A 15,920-nucleotide genomic window follows, 5' to 3' on the forward strand; every position below is an offset into this window, starting at 1 on the left:
CAAGTCGAAAATTCAAAAAACAAATGGAAATATGGGGTTTAGGAATTAGGCAGGAATGAATAAAGGTACAAAATATAGCCTAGCCAATATTTTTATTCTAGCATATCTTTGCATTTTATGCTAAAAAATCTGCCACATGGGAAAATTTGAGGATTTTCAGCTTACGACAGCATTTACAGTAATTTTTTCTTAACAGTTACTTAGTAATCCAAAAAGACAAGGAACTGCAACATCCAAGTTTGTAAGAAAGCACTGAAAGGCAAAGTTTATTTAACTTACACAAAAAATTGTGAGGGGTGTTGTGTCTTGCAGATTCAGTAACTTGCCTGAATCTAATGAATTATGTCGACCTTTAGTATTAGCAATTTAAGTTCAATTTCAACACACAGTAGGATGATCTGAAGTTAAATCAAAAAATGCCATGTCACAGGGCTTACGATTCAAGGAAAACGTATTCACTAAAACAGAAACCAAGACAACACAACTATATACAACCAATGAGAATAATAAAAAAGAACGTAACACGTTTAAGGTTGCTCTCAAATCTTGCCTTGCGGCTCTTAATATCCTACACCATGGACTAACAACCATGGCATTAGCGCCTTGCACGCTTCAATCCAATGGCATAAGTACTGCCAACCAGAAGCACCCATCTGGTTCCACTACCAGCCACACGCTCCTACCTCTGCATCACTCTCCACCAAATATACAACCACTTTCCCTCGTGTGTTTCATCAGAGATCCATATAACAGCCAAGAGACAGTAGAGGGACTAAAGACAAGATTTACATATATTTGGGAAACCACGGCCTGTATCTCATATTGTTCTGATGTGCCCACTTTATACCAACTGGACATTTCCACACTAAATATCTTCTGTCAAATAAAGTCACATTCCTGCTATTGTTTTTAGAAAAGCTGCATGTGCATTGTTTGTGTGTGGAAGAGGGAGACGGTTACCAAAGTGTAGTGTCAAACCACTGTTGCATATATCCATAAAAATACATCAATCTCAAGAAGCCCGTCTTTTTTATATTCCACTCATTTTTGTTATTACTCTGACAACATTAACCTGGCACCCAGAAGAAGTTTCCAAAAGGTGCTTTTGGCATGGAGCCAACATCCAATACCATTAAGAAGAACTGACTTTCTCCAGTGTACAGCAGAACAAAGCCTTGCTGTCCTACTTAGGCTCTTTCGTCCACAAAGCTCTCATTAGCATTATGGAACACCACATTACTTATGTTTCCGAACATGTAACCAGAGAGGATGGCTTTCCAAATATTTTGTTCAAACAAAAAAGGACTCTACTGGTCAAAATTAATTCTCTGCTACTAATATGAAATTGGAATGGCAAAATTTGAGTACATTTGACATGCTATTCTCCCCTCACACTTTACTAGTCCAAGTATCAAAAACTGGTACTGACCGAGTGCCAAAAACTCTTCCTTTCCTCAATTATTCTTCTTCAACTGATTCTAGAAACAGCATGCTCTGTGCAAAGACATCTTTGTAGGACTACCCCATAGCCCCTCAAGGGAAGAAAGAATTTGTTCCCTCCCTATATGAGGAGCTTGCATAGAAGACACACAGAACAACCTGAATGGAGTAAATCCCATGTAAGAAAAAAATTAAAACCCATTAGCTATGCTCACCATTCTGCAGACCTTTACATTAGTCCAGCTCCTCCACCATTATCGACATCTATGAAACTACTCATGGATGCATTAATGAACTCCTAGACAAGGAATGGCAATCCTAATTTAGTAGGCCATTAGTCCATGTTTACTGGAATTAAAATAGTAGTATGTTCCCACTCTCTTGAAGAGTGAGACAGCTTCACAAAGTCAGTTTGTTCACTGCCATTTTTCGGTCAGCAATTATAATATGCACTATGTTAGAATGAAGCATACAATATGAAGGATAAAAAAATTAATGCTTTCAAGTACCACCAAAGCATTTTTTGAAAACTGGCTTAAATTAAGGTGGATGCCTTAAAAAAATAAAATCTACAGATGATTTCTAGATTTGTATTCAAAATAAAAACACTATAATAAACTCTCATATAAACATTGACGCCTTGGATTAAATTGGACACACTGACAATGTCTCTTAAGTTCTCTGTAAGTCATGTATGTACTGTAGAACAGAGCTCTCAAGTAACAGAGAAAATCTATTAAGGAAACATATCAGCTTCACAATTTTTCAAATTCTCTATAAACAATAAACCAGTGAATGAAAAGTCCACAGTCACAAAAATCACTTTACACTGCTCAATAATGACACTGAGAAAAATGAGCAAAAGATAAAGGCAACATCAATGACTAAGCAGAAAGGCATGGCTTTTTCAGAAAGGCTTCTAGCAGGGAGTCACAAATTTACTCGTAGTCCTTTCAACTTGTCTCCAGAAGCATTAATTTTATCAATTAAACAAAAAATTTCCTTTTCATCCAGGAACACAAGCAGAAAATCTTCCACACTGCTACAAAGGAAATAAAATTAATGCACTGAGATACAAGCCAAGCCAAGCGATATCTTGAATGGTAAAAAAGCGCACAAATCAGGCAATACTGTACAGAAGAGAAAATGGACCAAATAATTGCAATTTAAAAAAAGAAAGAGCACATCCTACAATATCTGGCTATATACTACCTTGATAGCAAAGTATGTTCTCAACAATTTTCCAAGGTAAATATATATTGCTGTTTGTCTAGTAACTCCCCACACCCCTTAACAGCTGATCAGGCAATTTTTGTAAAGAACTTTATTAAAACTGCAGCTGAATTAATTAATCAGTGTTAAACTGATTAATGTCAGCTAATGGATGGTGGCCCTAAAAGAAGCTGCCCACTCAAAAGCTGCAATGTAGTCCAAAGTCTCTACATTATAAACAAACAAATCTGACACTTCACAAAAAGTTTGTGGTAGGTCAATACAGACTATTCCCAAAGAAACGTTATCTCCCTAAATTCTACTTCCAGATTATTTACTGGAATCACAGATCAATGTTACAAATACTTCAGGTATGCAGTTCTAAACTTGCCAGGTTTTTGCAGATACGAGGAAGTTTTACAATAATAGCAGCTGAAGCATCAAAGCAAGGAGTCAAGCTGAATCAAATCTGCACCAAAGACAAAACAGCCTTTCCTGGGTTAAACTCAAGATTTGTTCTACCCCCTCTTACAGACATGTTTTTTCCCCAAACAAGAAAAACAAAAAGAAAACAAAAACATGAAGGATCTCTTCACAGGGATTAGCATGGAGGGAACATTACACCATAAATACCAAATCCTTAGTCTTGCTAAAGCTATCAGTAGCGAGTCCAGACACTGTTTACATGGGAGTTCCAAATAAAAGGCATTAAACCAGACTGAGATTTTTAAAGGGTTAATGTTCCCGGCATTCATCATCTTTGGAAGGCATCTCTACTTGCATTAAAAGACAGGATTGTGGTATCAAATTCTGTATTTAAAAAAAAAATAAATCTGTTTTACTAAATGATTCCTTTACAATAAACTCTAGTTTACTGCATCAATATCAAATTGCTGATCAGTCCCCACTTCACTGACCTCCATTTTGATATCTCCAGACAACACAGTTGAAAACCTTAAGAATCATATTAAAACACAGAACTACACTGACTTACAAGTTTAAGCAATCTATCTCAATTAATTAAATCCACACTATCTTTAAAATATATTAACAAAACATTTTATTTTAAATCATCACATTTCACATTAATTATGCTACCATCATTTTATTCTCTTTTGACTCAACTCTATATTGTTATTTCCATACTTTTATCTGACCACAATTTTAGTCTGCAGTTACCCAAGTGATCTTATTTGCAGTTTTGAAGCACTGGCACAAGATAGGGTTTTTTCCTAATTTTTTGTTCTCCAGGCAGCATAGCTTGGTCAGTCCAAAATTCCGATTTGGTAAGTGGGAGATTAAAAGCTTAGTCCCATACTTTGCTCTCTAAATTCTTAACACTTACACTGTCCAGTATAAGGAAAATACATCCTATGCCCTAATGAGATTAGACAAAGAGCGTTCAGAGCACAGAAAAGCAGGAATCAGGTCTTGTTCAGGGAAAAACCCAAAACATTTGGCAGCACAAAAGCCCCAGTACATTTGTGGATAGAAATGTTCTATTTTATTATCACTTTAGGAAAAGCAACAAATTAACCACACAACTGCAAGTGCACAGTAATCCAACTGAGAAAATGTGGCTGATTATGTAACTCAACATTGATCAGAGCAGTTCTTGTATACTTAACTTGAGCCCATGAGAGTTTCTCAAATGAACCTGAACTATGAATAAATTTAAATGGTTAGGTTAAATTCTGCATAAATTCCTTCCTTCTTGCATCAGCAGTACTGCAGAAGACAAAAAGACCCAACTCTATTCAAGAAGTTAAAATATTTTAAGTTACAAAACATTATAAAATTACTACTTCACATATTAAGGTTTTATCAAACTCTTCTCCTGAAATACCTGAAGTGTTTCTATGAAACATTATGCAGCTTTTTTTTTTTAAATAAAAATCAAGGTCTTGAATTAAGTTTTTCATTCATTTTACATGAATGAGATAACTCCAGGTAAATTAATTTATTTTTAAACTAACTTGCAATATTTGTGCAAAGAACTACTTAACATGCTACATTAGAAATTATGGGAACCATAATGACATAAATATATTACTGAGAAGTTACCAGTATAGTACACCTTTCCCTACTTGTCTTCAGGACAAATTAGATTATAAAATTGTATTTTACGTAGAGAATGTTACACTAATCTACTTCTGAGAATACATTTCAATTTTTCTGATCTTTGAAACCTCTTCAGTGAGTAATTGTTTTTGTTTTCTACTTTTGTCTCTATCTTTATGCATTCCTGCTTCCTTTTCTATCCTAGGATATAATGGCTCTTCTATTTTACTGTCTGAACTAATTATCACTTCTCTTTCTTCCTGCCTCCTGCTTGTTTTCATAATTACCAATTTGGTCTTCTGGTCTTTCTCTTTTTCTTGCAACTGCAACGTGCTTCTTCCCAACAGGCAGACAAAAACTGCTTCCAGCTAAACAGTAGTTTATTTCTTTTTAAACATCCTGTTAGTTTTACATCTAAAAACTAACAAAGAGCTGTTTCCACACCAAAAACAAAACAGAAAGTGTCTTGCTATTCTGCTTTCTGAGAGTTCTGGATTGTAGCTTCCAGACTAACCTTCAAATTGTATCTCATTCCTCTCTGAAAACAATTTATGTATTAAAGTTAGAAGAGTGGAAAAAATGCGGCTGTGAGCAAATTTAAAGGATAAGCATTTTCTAAACTAGACGATTAATATCAATGAGAAGGTTCAGAGCAGCAACACCAAAAGCCACAGCTATACCAGCTATACTGGAAGTAAAGCAGAGGCACTCAGATTAAGATTTAAAAAAAACCAAAAAAGTTACAGGTGCATATTCATAAACTAAACAGTACATTGCATTTTAATTTCATATTAAAACAAAAGTTCAGTATAGACTGTACAGGCAGGATAGTATGAAGAAAATCTACTATCTTTTGGAGACAAGAAAAGGAAAAATAATTCCTAAAAAGAACTGAAAACAATTTGTTAGTTGACCTTCGGGACATGGAGCTATTTTGCTTGCAAAAACTAAGACACTGGTGTTAACAGTAAACTGTATGTCACAGTCGGAAAATATTTAAGTGAGAAACTCTTCCAGAAATGCAGACTTGAAGTGCTAAATATGCAAAAGGAAAACAATGGGAATTAAAAAATTACTTCTAGCTGGATGAAAGACTACTTTGCTCTAAGGAACAGCATGAAGGCCGTATGAAAAATCCATTTGCCTATTAAACTTTTGTATATATTCTTGAAAAGCAGTAGCACAGTCAACTTTGATTTTAAAGTCAATTTCTATGATTAGAGAAAACTTTGCATGATGAAGTGAGCAAACAACTCAGAAGTGGTACTGAACTGCTGGAAATCTAGCCATGCTGTAAGATAACATATACAGCAAGTCAGGTTTCTAAAGTGAAGCTAAAAATGGAGAGCCACAATTGAGGAAGAGAAATACAAAGTCTGTGCTTTTCTCTTTAAAGATCTCCTTAGAGCAGCAGCAAAGGAACTGCTTTGGGAAGTTTTGATGGAAAGTCAGGTCTGGCAGGAGTGGATGTCTTGTTTGGCAGCTGACAACTTCACAGGTGTGACAGATGCATTTATTTTCCAGGAAAGGGCAGAAATCTACCAGAGACAGAACAGGAACAGAAACATTTGTGATTGCTTTTGGAATGAGCAGCCAGAACCACAAGAGAATCAAGTTCTGCATCTGGACATCAGGAGATCAGTTGAAAGACATTAGAGGCTGGCATTAGAGATTACAGCTGTGCACTTCAGTTCACCCACGCCAGTGAATGTATCAGCTGGACCAAGGATTAGATTTTAACACATTTGGTTTTCTACCAGCAAAGCAAACTGAAACAAGTTCACAGCTGGGACACTGAACACTAATGTTAAGACAAGAGAGGAATGAACGTGGTGCCACAGAGGACGTCTCAACAGCCACTCCTATTTGTCAGGCTAACAAATCACCTCCAGGATTCTTCAATGAATAGATGGGCACCTTCATATGAACCGAAACAGTGTATTTACCTCACTGTATCAGGATGCAAACTGCAGTAAAGAAAACCACAAGTTTACCTATGGGTCTGCATTCTATTTCTCACAGTGGACTCCCGCTCTGTCTTCCCATGGCAGGCTCACCACCTGCCTCACTGCAGGGAGTGCGGTTTCCTAAATGCACCATCTCCTCCTCCTCAGGAAATTCTACCAACACAGTGTGTAGAGGCCAGAACATGGTTACAGGCATCCTTCCTCTCTGCTACTCATCACAGCCTCTTCACACTGTGGATACGTGTCAGCTTTAATTTAACTTCTTTACCTACAAGTTAGCAAGGAGGTAAAATACTCTACCCCATGCAAACAGAATGGACTTCCTTACTACCACCACCACTTGAGAAAAATATACACACACACACACACACACACACATATAAAAAGCAGGTATCACTAACCATACACCCCTCCTTGTAGAATACAAGCATACATAAAATATATACCAGGAAATCCTACTTTGAAAACTGGATCAGAATCCACTCACTCAGCTTTCAAACAGCCCCTTCATCTCATTAAACTTTTAATTGGGAGGAAATTTGTTTAAATAAACAACTTCTGATTTTTAAGAATTAACCAGATTTTTTGGCGTATGCTCTTTATAAAGATCTTTAAAATACTTGAGTCTTATTTGCATTTGGACTAAAGCTTAATTCTCAAACACTGATTCTCCACTTAGATCTACTTTAAGCTTAATTCCTATTTTAACACAGATCAGATCATTTTCAAACAGCTCTGTCCAAAACAACAGCAGATTACAGATCATCTAAATATGTTTACAAGCATTATTGGATTAAAATAGTTGCCACTAACACAGGGATAGCACTACGTTTGCCTTGTATATACAAAGGACATAATTATATGTCCATTCCCCGAAACACCAAGAAATCTTATTTTCACCATAGCCAAGCCAGAAAGCAGGCACTTAGTCTTCTGGGAGTGGTCAAATGCTGTTAATGAACAGCATGAAGCATAAGTAGATTTTAGTCCTAGTTATGTCACTTGCAAAAGGAGCCAGGAAGACTTCGAGTTTAACCATCAATGAAGTTAAGTGTGATATGATGCATCACAGTAAAAAAGTATTACTGTTTGTACAATGCTTAGAGATGCTGTTGCTCGTGGTAAGAAATACCTGGAGAAAATCCCATCTTTAGAGCAACACTGGAATAACACACAGCATAAAGCAGTGGGGCTATACATCAATGAAGCAGCAGAATGCTGAATTCGCTGTACAACTAATAGCCACACAAGGCCTCAGACGAAGCAGAAGTTCAGTACAAACCCAGCACATTTACTGCATTACTAACGTTAGCCTACAGAAAATCTGCAAGAAGTATCTGGCTGGGAAAAAAATGCTGCAAGATTTTTATTTTTGAAAAATTGTGTAAAGAATAATTTCCTTCTTCAGTTAGAAAAGATGATTACATGTTTTGACACTCAGTGTACAAGGTATTTTAGTGTATGACTAAGCAATCCATTGGTGAAATTATTGATAATTTTAAAAACCTCTCTACAAATTATAGATACTTTCACATTATTATCAAAAATGCATCCACAGGAGACCAAACGAGCAAGCAGCCCTGACACTTCCCAGTTCTTGCATATGTGACTTAATAATCTATTTTTGCATTCTAAAGGATCTGTTTTCTAAAAACTTGCAGAAACAGGAAGGAGATCTTACCTACTGCCAACTTCTTCAGAGAAGGGTTAAGTTCCTGCTCTGGGCAGCCTGGCACAGCATCTAATAAGCACAGTATGCACTGCTTTTTTCCTCTCCATGCATTATGGGAGTGAACTTAAAACACTGTGCTCAAGAAAAGAAGGGAGTGGTATCAATGTTACAAAGTGAAATCGTTCCCTGAGAGTAGGAGGTTATCACCCTGGAGGTATAATGACAAGGGGACAGGTAGAGAGAAGACAACAGGGGAAAGCTAAAGGTTTTGCAAATGGAATATTATTACAGAACACCTAGATGCCCTATATCACAAATTCAGAAGAAAACAAGTTTCACCAACTTTGCTGCTCATTCTATTGCAATGAGCCTGCATCCGCTGCTTTGCAGAACAGTTATTGCTTATCAAGTTATATCTCCATCCCTTACATGTACATGCACAACTCCATGCAAGCTGTATTACGGTATGTCCACTTGCACTACCTTGAAACTCAGCTTACACTGCACTATTTAGCGAAAGTCATACTGAATTGAAATGTGACATAAGTAAAATAACTATTAGTTCGCATACAACTTAGTCAGAATCTATACTACAGTTCAGAACTATAACAGAATCATAGCTCTGAACTCACCATCAGCCAGGACATAGCAAGCGATACAAATTTAAAACAAGGAAGTACTGTCTGCCAGCTGGGGGAGGCGAAAAAGAAGGGAGAGTGTCAACTTCCCTGTCATCCAAATATCACTTCCCTGTATTTATCTACTCAGCTATTAAGTAGACCATTCTGAGGATACCATTTTAAACTGACTTAAAAACCATAAAGTGTTTAACAAGGAGGGTGCACAAATCCCATGCAAAAGAGTCAATTTGGAGCGTTTCACACTTAAAGATCCACATTTAAGCCTTATCTCAGTGGAATAAGTAGAAAGAAAAAAACGTCTTTGGTATGGGTTGAATCATAGTGTTTATCATTCTGACAATTAGGACAAACATAGTATAAAAATATCTATACAGAATCCAAGCACTGAGTATCAGCAGCAGAACTTCACTGTTTTAACACAGAGAGCAAGCTATATCCCTTATAACTTTCCTCATACGTATTTAATGCATGTTATTTAGAATATTAAACTCGACCGCTCCTTAAACAAAATGTCTTTCATGGGACTATTTCTAAATAGTAATTGGAGTAAACGATAATCTCATAAAACTTATTGCACAGGATAAAACAAACATATCCTGGTGTTAACTTTCAGATCACTTCTCACAACAGGTGTAATTAAAATACCCACTAAACCTACAAGAACTTGGTACCGAAATAATACGCATTGGATCTTCTGGTAAACATGAATCTTCTACCTTTAAACACAGACATAGAGATCCAGGCAGAATATCCTTATTTAGCATAGCTCTGATAAGCTGTTTCAACTACTCTCACTATTCCTAAAGTAGATACACTGTAATACAGTGAATTCAACTGGAATATAAGAAGGTGTTTCCTAATGCTATTATCAGCTCCCATCAGAGAGATTTAAGATGAAGGCATATACCTTACATTTGTTTCTACAGGTATTCAAAAGATACAACTGTGCTATACACAGTCAATAAATATTTCTCCCCTAAACCACTCCGAGTTAAGACACCCATACATGGGTACTCTGATCAGCTCTTCAATTTTATTGAAGTGAATCATTAGCCTTTTGTTGTGTAAGAAAGGCTGCAAATATTAACAGAATTAATTGCCACAGACTGTTCTGAGCACTCTCCCCATTAAACGGGAGCAGACACTGTTCAATACTTCAGAAGACAGAGGTCACTGAGGACTGGTTAGGTAAACAGTTACGGAACTGGAAGGCTCATCTGTTAACTGATTTATGGTATGCTGTTTGGTTTTGTCAACTCAATAGACTAGGGGATTTTTCTGTAAAAAGTTCTACTCCAAGGTGAACTTCCATTTTCAGTATCACCTGTGAATTTTAGCATTCAAGAGAAAAAATACAGAAGCCCTATCTTTTCCTCTTCATTAATATCTTGCAAAAAATGGTAAATACTTCTCAAACTTGATTATAAAATCAGATCCATACACTGAACAGGTAAGTAACACAGCAGTAAGTTAGAGCCTTCCTATCTTCTTTGGAAAACTATTTCAGATAAAGATAACACCGGGGGGGGGGGGGGGATATAAAATAAGTTATCAAACACACTAAACCCATCCTCTATTTGCACTGGAATCCATTGCAATCGTTGTTTTTAAAGCAGTATTTGTAGTAACAGTAACATAACTGAGTAAAGAATTTAAACTAAAACCAGATGTTACTACTGGCTTCTTCAAAACAATGGAATTTTTCAAGGTTTTGTGATTCAGATAACTCAATATTAAAATGTAACACAATTCTGCTGTGTGTCAGTTTATCTCAGAGTTTAAGATATGAGCGTAGAAATACACAGTGAAATCCTCTTATACTTCACCATAGACTTCAGAATCATAACCTGTACTGTAAGAATAACATTAAAATTAGTCATAAAACATTTTTTTTTCTAGTAGAAATGTACTTTCTTTGCAAGATCAAACACTACAAACACATACTGTTCCCCTTCCAGGTTAACAAGGTATTTTTCCTTCCCAAATACCTTAAATTACAAGGGAAATTCAGAGTGATGCAACTTAACCATAAGCATATGCACTGCCATTAGAAAAGTTACATTTTTAAAATGGTAAAAACCCCCTATTACAGCACATTTAGACACTGAAGTTGCATATACAAAAGCAGAGTACAAACTTCAGTGTACTGAAAAAAACCCCCACATTTTTAAATTGTCATTACTATGTTTCTCCTTCTTTCCAAAACATATACAAAGCCCAAACTCTAAACAGCTCAACTTCATACTGTTTCTGTAATCTGACATAGCAATCACGTAAGTATTACAAAGACAATGGGCTCCATAAATATATTCCACACCACCGCAAGAGTTCAATATAGAAAGCAAGCAAATCTATAGCATAATCAGTGCAAATATTTCCGAAGCAAGACAAATAGTACTTACCTTCAGGACAGAAGTAAACATGGAACAACAGGGTCACATCTGGCAATACTGACACCAGGCTGCATCCATTTCTTTTCAAAAAGCCAATTTCTTTTTGAGAGCAAATCAAACAGGCAATGCGGAAATCAAAAGGTACTTCAGCAGGAGCCTATCTTCTGCAGTTATCCTTCCTGACTAAACTTATAAAAATACAAGGGTATTCACACTGAAATACAGTGGCGATCAGAGAGGTACAAACAAGCATTAAACCTAGGTACTTTTACCTGGGACTGAAACAGAAGAGTCTTGGCCACTTTTGCCCTCTCATAATTTCTCAGGATCAGTTTTTAATCATCTTCTAATTTTTTCGTCTCCTGTCCATCTACTACTTCCCTTTTAATTCCTTCTTTAAGCCTCTCTTGCACAATTTACCCTATTGTTTACTCCATAGGCAGATACAGAGAACCTTCTCTCTGCCCTAATCAAGAAATACTTTGGGAAACCAATTTAACAGCAACATTTTAAACACTATGTTAATTCTATACTCCACACAAAGCAGCTTGGTCCATTGATGACAGCCACAGAAAAACTGCTACCACAGGAAATAATTAGCAAGTCTCTTTCCTAATGACTTTTCGGTATTACCAAATCAGAAATAATAAAGAGCAAAACAGTAAAAAAAGTGCTCAACAATATACAGGAGATGTAGTTCAAAATTCAATTGCAGATCAGCACAGATACTCACTATGAATCATTGTACTTCCCTTTCAAAATCTAGTTCTAATCAAAGAATCCTATAAAACTAACACTCCTTACTACACATCGACCTGTAAGTAGAAGAAAGTGGCACAGTCTTTTTCTCGACTGAAGACGTGGGATCTCTCCTGTGTTTTATGTCATTGCCACATCACATTCTTTATCTTCTATATGGAAAACCCAACTATTTGTAATTTCATTCTTCAACATGAAGTGCTACTCATGTACTAAGTTCTTACTTCACTAAATCCCCAGGGAATTAAAATAGCAAAATATTAAACAGTAAGTGATAAATCTCAGTAAATAATCAATGTCCTAGGAACTGTCATAAAATGCTAAATAAATTCTGAGAATCAGCCTCAAATATTGAATAAAACATGAAATAATGACAAAACCACAAAACTATTTCTTTTACACTGAAGAAAACTGTTACGTCTTTTCATATTACATTGACTATAAAACTGAAACAAGCTAATTGCATATGGGAGCTCCAACTTCGTTATTATCATTATCAGCTTGATTAAAAACCCACTGAAAAATCAGTATTTCATATCTGGGGAGCCTTAACACTTTATATCCTAGGAGAAACATTTTCAAATGAGTGATTAAAGCATGTCTATTTGTAATCAAAAATACATCAGGATTTTGTGGTAGAAAAAATGCAAGAGATGTGCCTTTCCCCTAAGTAGCTCTTTATTTTATAAATCATTACTATCAATGTGTAAATCTATGCCTATCTTTTTAAAAGAAAATAAATACAAACAAAATAAAATGTAATTAGTCATTTTCTTATCTGTGTCAATACCTGAATTCAATGCATTTTTAGCATATAATGGGAAATGGAAGAAACTAAAGACACTCCCCAGCCATCCATTTTTTCTGAAGAGAATGATTCGGAACAGAAGCAAGAAAATCTCAAGAAAAGAGTTCAAAGACAACTACATATCATTCCCGCAAAGGAGAAGAACACTGTCATAAATGTTTTTTATTTATAACTATTGTCCCCATGAGTCTCAGAGAAGTACTAAATATTTAAAATGTTTAAAAGATCATTTATCAAAACATAAGTTTTGAATGTTCTTCTGTATCATATATGATATCACAAAGCAGTCACATGAAGGATTTCCCAGATGCTTTAAAATGCTTAATAAGTATAAGCAAAATTATTATACTTCTACAAGAGCAGAACAGGCAATTCACATTAAAAAAAAAAATCACAAGGTTTATTGTGACAGTAAAATTTGTTTTCACATGATAAAAAAGCAGAAACAAAGTACTTAGCTGATAAATTGAGACCCATTACATAGTATTTTGTACCAAGATTCAGTATCTCCACTGTCCAGCTTCAAAGTAAATTCATAAACTGAAACAAAGGTAGCAAAACTGAATCAAGTAACAGTCAAGAATATATGTCTATCTTAAACCGTCAGCAATATCCTGAAACATCTCTTTAGCAATTAAATCATCAATGTAAAATTTTTAATTCAGAATGTTAGATTTCTTCTATTTCTTTACTTCAAAGCAACTTCACTTCTCTGCAAATTGAAAACAACCTTGTACATTCTAGACAGATTTAGATAGGGAGATAAAAACACAAGAGAAAGAATACTGCTTACAATTTGATCTTCCTATATGAAAGAGTCATCCAGAGAACTAGATTTTAGCCCAAGTCACTTGAATGAATGTGACCCTGATGATAACAACACGAAACACAGGTTAAAATTCTTGGTGTTTCTTGAATTGCAAAAAGAAAGCCTATACCGTAATAACATTTACCTTCAACTCCAAAAGTTAGTTTCACTTGTCCTACTTGCATTTTAAAATCATGCTGAGATACAACATACTAATATCTTAATAACCATACTTTTAACTAAGCCTATATAAAGTGTTTTGATTGATAGGGAACTTTGTTGCTCACAAGTACTGCAAACTTCTCACATCAAGGATTCCAAACTCAACAATAAAATGTTAATTAAAATATTTTTTCCCATGCTGCAAAATAGTTTTCCCCATTTCAACAAACAGGACATTACACAATACACTTACCAGCACATCTGCATATTCATCTCTGATTTCTGAATCTGTGTATCTTAGAAACAACTCTCTTTTTACAACTGCAATGCGTAAACTAATAATAGCTTTTTTGCAATAGAACAGATGAAATAGGTAAAGAACTCAAATGGAAACAAGTAGATTCCCAGTAACTACAGCAGAATACTGAATAGGAATAAAACTGGGCCACAACAATGATAAATGCACAACTAGTACACAAATACTGAGGTGAAATCAGGCATATAAAATCATGGAGAAAATACTGAATAAAGGTGTTTTTCTCAAGAGCTAACTCAGGATTCTTAATATTAATGTAGGGTAACAGCATACCAAATATAATTCAAATAAACTATTTGCAATTGACACAGTAAACTGTTTCTAGCCAGATGAATGTAATTGGATGAGCTGTACTACCTTCTGCGTCAGCTATTATTAAATACAGCTTTACTGGAAGTGTCTTTTCATATACTTTCCTTGAGGTTTAAAGCCAAAAGATAAACTCATAAACTGCACATTTAAGCACTATATAAAACATCTCTACCTTTGTTTTCACTCAAAAAAGTTAAAGCAGTGATGGCTGCAGAAAAGTGTTCTTCATATGGCAGTACTGATTATGAAAGACTGCTGAAATATTAACATGAAAGCCTTCAGTAACACCTTTTTAAGATGTTGCAGATGTTTTATACCATATAATAGAGATGATAAACCACAGCTCATAAAAAGCCCAGAAGAAAACTGCACGTATCATAAAGCATGCTGTACCCCAAAAGATGACCTTCTTACACATAACTTTACGTAACTGGTACTTCTTCATCGTTAACTTGCCATGCCAACTCTTTATTCTTCTACTTTCCTCATAAAATAGAAGTTAATACTAAGCAGAAGACAGAAACTAATGCTGTTGAAGCAACTGAATGAATTGTAACTCTAAAGACATAAAAGATTATGAATAAAAATAACATAAGATAGTCTAAACAAACTAAAAATGGAGCAAGTAAATTGTTAGGAACTTCTGGCAAATGAAGATATAAAGAAATTGTTTTCAGGAAAAAGAAAAGCAGAATCTCATGGCAAAAAATTGCTTAATATGTTAGGGTGCCATTTCCTGGTATAAACTTACTATTGCATTAGCTTGTTTAGTGGCAGAGAATATTGAAAGATAAAGGATCCAACCTCAAGTAAAGCCTCAAACTCTTTACTTCTGACACAAATATGTAGATTTTTATTTAGATTTTTCAAGTGCCCTCATCAGCTCTCTACAAAATCTAGTAACATCTCAAAAAAAAAAAAACCCTACCACCTTCTTGCAATGAGGTTAAACTGCATACTGTACTTATTTGAGATAATTGAAATCAACTGGAAATAAATGAAAAAATTGCAAAGTGCTCTTGAAGAAATGCTTTAAAACTTATCACCTGAAATTACAGATATGGAGAGATGCAAGGTGTTTTTCATATGTACATACAGTTGACAGGACAATTTGTGTACCTGAAGAACAAAAATCCCTTTACAACATTTGAAAGACTGCTTTACATTGATTGCTTTAGCATGGATGAAGCCTGCAAATGTTCTATCTTTCCTTTCCATGTCATTATCCTGACCAACAAGACAAAAATTTACAGAAGTTTAAACATGCATCACTCATTCCTCACTGTTTAACGAACAAAATATATATACAACCAGAACTGAAGAGAAAGCATTCCACAACAGACATACGGTAAAATTAATTACTGAAAAG

At 35.2% G+C, this 15,920-nt stretch overlaps 1 protein-coding gene across 8 annotated transcripts in view; it reads right to left on the reverse strand.

Moving 5' to 3' along the window:
- The window catches only part of FNBP1L (formin binding protein 1 like), a 61,652-nt gene that overhangs the window by 29,593 nt on the left and 16,139 nt on the right, over window positions 1-15,920 (reverse strand). The gene's annotated exons all lie outside the window — the stretch shown is intronic.

Source organism: Grus americana, chromosome 8 (assembly GCF_028858705.1).
Source record: "Grus americana isolate bGruAme1 chromosome 8, bGruAme1.mat, whole genome shotgun sequence".
NCBI classification, from domain to species: Eukaryota; Metazoa; Chordata; class Aves; order Gruiformes; family Gruidae; genus Grus; species Grus americana.